This window comes from Pseudochaenichthys georgianus, unplaced genomic scaffold (genome assembly GCF_902827115.2).
Source record: "Pseudochaenichthys georgianus unplaced genomic scaffold, fPseGeo1.2 scaffold_671_arrow_ctg1, whole genome shotgun sequence".
NCBI lineage: Eukaryota > Metazoa > Chordata > Actinopteri > Perciformes > Channichthyidae > Pseudochaenichthys > Pseudochaenichthys georgianus.
In genome coordinates, this window is record NW_027263225.1 from 10,666 (window position 1) to 16,976 (window position 6,311).

A 6,311-nucleotide genomic window follows, 5' to 3' on the forward strand; every position below is an offset into this window, starting at 1 on the left:
CCTCCGAGACGTCTTCCACCTCCTCAGGACTCCAAAACTTCTTTCCCCCGCCGCTGCCTCTGCTGCTTCCATCGGCGCCTCCGCCGCCCTGCCTGGCACTTTTCTTGCTCTTCTCCACGTTTGGTGCTTTCTCTTCCATCACCGAAGCCCCCGAGATGTCCTCCACCACTGGACCTTCATCTTCGCTGCTGATCTGCTCATGGGGTCTTTTCTTTGCCCCCTCGTCGCCTCCCCCCCCCCTCTTCTTCCTCCTCCTCCTCCTCATCTTCTTCCTCCTCGTCTTCCTCCTTGTCGTCTTCCTCCTCTCTCTCTTTCTCTCTCCTCTCTCTCTCAGCTCCAAACCTGGACTCCCTGGCATAGTGCCCTTGCTCATAACACCTGTGGCACTTAAAGTCTGGGCATTCTCTGAAGATGTGACCCGGCTTTATACATAACCTGCACACTGGAACCTGGCCATTGTGCAGGACCCGAAAGTACTCCGCCCCCTTCACCGTGTCGAACTTCGTGGAATACGGCAGGGAGCGGACCTCATTGTTGAACCTCACTCTCAGGAACCTCGTGCCGTCTGCAATGTCCGAGTCTGGCCACACTCTTTTTTTAATGTCCGAGATGGGCTTAACTCCCCACTCCTCGAGCCTATTTAGTATTGTTTTATCCTGCAAATAAACAGGCAGATGCAGGAACGAGACGGTCACATCGGTGCTCATAATGTTTTTTGCATGCACCGCGGCCCCGTTTACTCTCAACCCCTCCATTAGTTTAATTTTCCCCAGGACGGTCCTCATCGTCACTTCATACTGTTCTCCCGTCACTCTGCATCCATCCACTGTCCCACACTGTTTCTGTATTCCTTTAAGCAGGTCCATCATAGACAGTGCACCTTCCACAACTACTTCCACAGTTAATTCCACACTGTACCTCGTCCTCTCCTTCTTCCCCTCTTTTCCTTCCTCTCCTGCTTTCTTGCTTTGTTCTTGCTCTTCTTCTTTGTCTTTGTCCTTCCTTTCATCCGCCTTGTCACTTGCCCTTCCGCCTTCCATGTTCGGCACCTCCGCAGTCCTGTCCACTCCAGCCGCTGTTGCCATCAAAACACTCGCCGCACCAGATCCCAGCACCGGTGGGGGGGAGCCCGACCGGCAAGGCCGTTAGGGGAGGCCGTGCTTCGGGCCGTACCCAGTTTTTTTGCCTTCGGTTGAAGCCCCTCCGCTGACTGAAGCCAATCGTTTTTTCAATCGTTCTCACTCACTCACTCTTCCTGTTAAAGTTGCACTGAACCGTGTGGAGATAAATGTGCGCGTGCAGCCTGCTGCGAGGACAAGCCAAATCACAAGACAACCCGACAAAGAGAGACAGAAAACCCAGAACTTAAATACACCCAGGACTAATCACATAAACACGAGACAGGTGAGGAGGGAGGCGAAAACACATAGGTACCAGGTGAACACAATTGGGTAATCAGAGTGGGAAACCGACAAAAAGCAAACAGGCAGGAAACGGGGGTGAACACTTTACAAAATAAAATAGGAAACCCAAAGATAGAAAAGGACACGAAAAATACAAACACAGACAAATCCTAACAGAAGCATCCTCAATGTGGGTGGGACAATTTGATGGGGGGTGTGGGCAGGTGGTGGACCTAACCTCTGTGTGTGTGTGTGTGTGTGTGTGTGTGTGTGTGTGTGTGTGTGTGTGTGTGTGTGTGTGTGTGTGTGTGTGTGTGTGTGTGTGTGTGTGTGTGTGTGTGTGTGTGTGTGTGTGTGTGTGTGTGTGTGTGTGTGTGTGTGTGTGTGTGTGTGTGTGTGTGTGTGTGTGTGGTCTAGCATTACTATACTTGTGGGGACCTACATCTGTTTACATAGTCACGTGTGGGGACTGGCTTCCCGTATGGGGACAGATTGGAGGTCCCCATGAGGGGAATCATTAATTTTAGGGTGAAGACCTGGTTAGGTTTAGGATTAGGGTTAGGGTAAGGGTAAGGTTAAGGGTAATGGTTGGTCTTGTTTGTTGGTACACAGACCCGCCCCACTTGCGTGTTTGCCGTGTTTGCTTCCGCCACTGGTGCAGGTATGTTGCAGTAGCATTGCTTGCTTCAGGAAAGGTTCTGCAATTTACCAGCGTATTGATACTTGGCCCTGCTTTGCCTCACCTAGTGGAGGATCCTGTGGGTGCAGCCTGTCAACGCAGCCATAAAAAGCATGAAGCTCTCCCCTCTCTGCGTTATCGATAGGAAAGCCTGATCGGTATGTGCGCTGTACGGCAATCTATTTGGTCAATCCACCTCATTACTTTTATTGATATTAATGCTGTATTTGTATTTATTCATAAACCTAGGGCCAATCCAATGGTTAAGGGACATCTGCTGTGTTGCTTCACCGGAGAAAGTATGTTTATCGGCAGTAACGTCACAACTGCTGTTGATCCTGCCTAGATGTTTGGGCTACCGTTACCACATTGTGGCTTCTGATTGCTGCTTCTGGCCAGCTTTGCTGTCAGCGCAGCACCTCCACAGATATGGCGCCCTAGACGAACATCTATAACGCCAGTGCAACGGGCCGGCCCTGGTCTCAGGTTACACTGTAGGTCGGAAGTGTAGGTACAACGCTACATTTCCCGCCCCGCCGCAGTCGCAGCGGCGAGAAACATTTCCTCAGGCATCGAAAAACGGAACCGAAATTCACATTTCTAAATGATGCCGTTGGAATCGAAATGTTGGAACCGGTTCAGTAGGGTACCCAACCCTACTGGTAAGCCTCAGCCCCTAATTCATGTTTCCCCTTTGTGCTACAGCCCTGTGCGACTGTTTTTAACTGCATTTTAACTAGTGACTTGTGCCAAATAAAATTGTATATTTTTGATAACTTGAAACCGCGTCTCCTGCTCCATTAGTATTCGAACCTATGTGTCCTCTCTATAACTGAAAGAAGTGTTAATATTTCCTTGGGTGAAACTCCCAAGGTGGCGTTGTCGGAATTGTGAATGGTGTAATCAAACCAACTTTAACAAATACATTCACCTATCCTCCCCTCTGCGGCTACTGCCACACACTGATGCGATGGTGATGGCAATACACTTCTTAACCAAATATCCATGTAGTATATTTTTTGGAAAATGTAAACATTTCCTTAGCAAATGAAGTGGTCACAGTCGTCATGGAGATGAAGAGACCACTGTCATTGGTTGACCTAAGGTATATTGACATGTGGGGTGGTGGTAACCCTGGCTCTATGTTGACTCCATCACATACTCTTCAGCATCACTTTCCCATAAATGTTGGATTTATTGAACACAACACAAATATGTGTAGTATAGGCTGCAGAAGGAACATTTGCTTATAGCTAGATGTGGCTTAATGCAGCTCTTTTTAGAGTTAATCTAGGTTTATGCATGCTCCTTGTTTATGATGCGGCTTTCACACCAGCGCTTTTCAGTTTCTAGCTCCGAGCGGGAGCTTTTCTGGTTCAGCTCCGGTTTCCCTTTTCAGCTCCCGCTCTGTGCACACTGGCGCCCCAGAGCTGCCCCTGCTGCGTCATGACGTCACCGTTTACATCGCTGATTTGCCCCCCAACGGCAGCCATTACGGCGCTCACAACAACAACAACAACAGCGTCGGGTCGATGATCGTGTTGCTTTTAATCACACGAAGCCAGAATAAATTGAATAACGACTTCTCCAACCTTATACTTTGCTCCAGAGTGCCGTGGTTCATTGTTTATTAATGTGTTTCTGCAGCATTTACCGACCGCTGCAGTGCTGGCTGCTCTTCCACAGGAGTTTATTCTCCCGTTAGCTCCCGGTTAGCTCACACTGCAGCGGCCGCTCTAAAGTATTCACTGTCCGACTCACACAAGCAGCTGATGCATATCCCCAGTTCCCCTTAGCCACACAAGTGAATGTGTGTCAGTCTGAATTGACGCTGTTTGGTATCACAACACTGCTATGAAAGTGTCTCTGGTATAAAACGGGTGATGTTGGCATAGCAACCGAAGCTAAACTGACTACTTGCATCCGATAGCTGCAATAATACAAAACAACACGTCTGCCTCTCTCCACAATGATCGATAACAGTGAACGGATGGTCAAAGTAAGGCACAAATAAACAGAATCACACGAAGCCTGGTTAGTGTTGCCTGACTTTATAAAGTGTGTTTATAGGCACTACTGCTTGTAGGCAGGCATAACAGTCGACCCATGTTCAGGGGAGGTGGGTTTAGTTTCCTGCACGCCTCGACGTAAGAGAGACGTAAGCGACGTCACCTCTTAGCTCCAAAGCTCTTGCCTCTGGACCGACAATTTTTTGGAGCTGGAAATGAAGCGGATTCCGGAGCTAAGAGCCAGCGCCGCTGCGGTGTGAACAGGAAAACCCGGCGCTTTTCAGGCTCTAGCTCCGAGCCGGAGCTGAAAAGGCGCTGGTGTGAAAGGGGCATTAGAGATTACCTTTTTTTTTAAAGACTTCCTCACTCCCAAAAAGAGAACATGAAGTTGGCCCTGCAGGAAGTAGGTAATGGTGAGATAAGACTCTTCCAGAGAGACATTGTTCAGTGGTGTGAGCGCTACAAATGGTATTGGTATTGGTATTGCATTGATTGGTATAGAGGAGGAAACAGAAATCACAGAGACAGATATATGAAACAACCCAAAGCTATCCGCACAGCTACATTCAACGACAGACCACCTCAGTCAGAATGCTTTGTGGGTCAACGGACCCTTTAACATTTTTGCTCAATGGTCACAACAATTAACAAATGTCTCCATTGTGAAATAATGTATGTCATTAAATTCATAAGACATGTTCTGGTAATAATTTCTAAAGCCACGGGCACCGAGGTTATCTGAAATCCACTCATTTGAGAAGTGAAATGTCCATCTGGGACAATGACATGATTTATCGTGTTTATTGTATCACCACAATATGCTCACTGCATCAGAATGGAAATCACAATCAGCTAGGACTATCTGGACCCCCTCCCCCCCCCCCCAACTTTTCATTTGTGTTCCCCATTAGTAATCCAATCAGGCACACTGGCTCCTGCCACTGACGTCGTTTTTTTAATCATTAAGCCTTTCAACTCGTTCAATTGTTTGTTTTAAACCGCCCAGCAGCTCGGTCTCTGCAGGACAGAGGAATGACACTTTAGCTAATAACCGACAAATTGAAAATGAACAGAAAGATTGGGGGGTGGCTGCTGCCAGCGTTTCTCCTCACAGGCTTTCTGGTCAGTGTATACTGATGTCTTATTGTAGGGTCGATGTTTAAAAACTCAGTTGATTCAGAGCCTGATGTACACCTAAGGAGGCTCCACACTCAGAGTGGAAGTCAATATTCCCACAGTTCCCCGAGGCTTTGAGCAGGGGAAATGTTGACAAATAGATAATCAGTTAAAGGCTATATGCAGCGAGCCTCACATGGATCTCTGCCGGCTCAGATAAGAATCCACCAAGTGTAACTGCCGTCGAAGATAAGGGGGAATCTCATCTCCTCCCCATCCTATTTTCTGACACACCAGCATCCATTTTTCTCTCCCTCTCACTTTCGGTCTCCCTTGCTTTTTTCATTTCACTATTCCTGCAGCAGCTCCCTCCCTCTGTAGCACACCCTGCATCTATCAATATAATAATTGAATAGCAAAATCTCTGAGAAGAAACATTGTTTACATTATTGAAATAAAGATGACTGTTCCCAGTGTTCCATTCACCTCCACTGTAACTACAGCAACCATTTCAAACACATACATCTCAAAACATGCAACAAAACCAACCCGCGCTTAGCTGGAATATATATTATATATCCCTGTTTCTGTCTCAGAAAGGTCTTCCCTACTCTAATGCTAGAGAAGCCAGAATATGTAAGACAGCCATCTAATAGAACACAGAATGGACACAGGATGACGGGTGGAAACATTTGCATCACTAATGAAATGCAAAGTGATGTGTTGGCAGTTCTCTAATGCAGGATGGTATGAAACTCAGTCATGTATTTTTCACCATGAGATGGAGTGGGAGTTCTTCACGAGCTGTAAGGAAGAGGAAGGCTGGAGGGCTCCAGAATAAACTTTGTTTTGGAGCAGATGACACACTGCAGACTGAACGTTGGCAACCTTGAAGAGGACAGTCTGACAGATCTCTTGTCTCCTTCTTCCTTCTTCTTTTAATCCTCCTCCGCTCTTGCAGACTGTCTGATTTATATGATGGGGTGAAGACAACACTCAGAGAGGAGTATGGGAGTTGAGGAGGAGAGATTTCATTGGTGTCACCACTTTCCCACTCACTTTGCCGGGCTGTGTTAAAGTGGAGTGGAGTGTGCTTTTGACCCG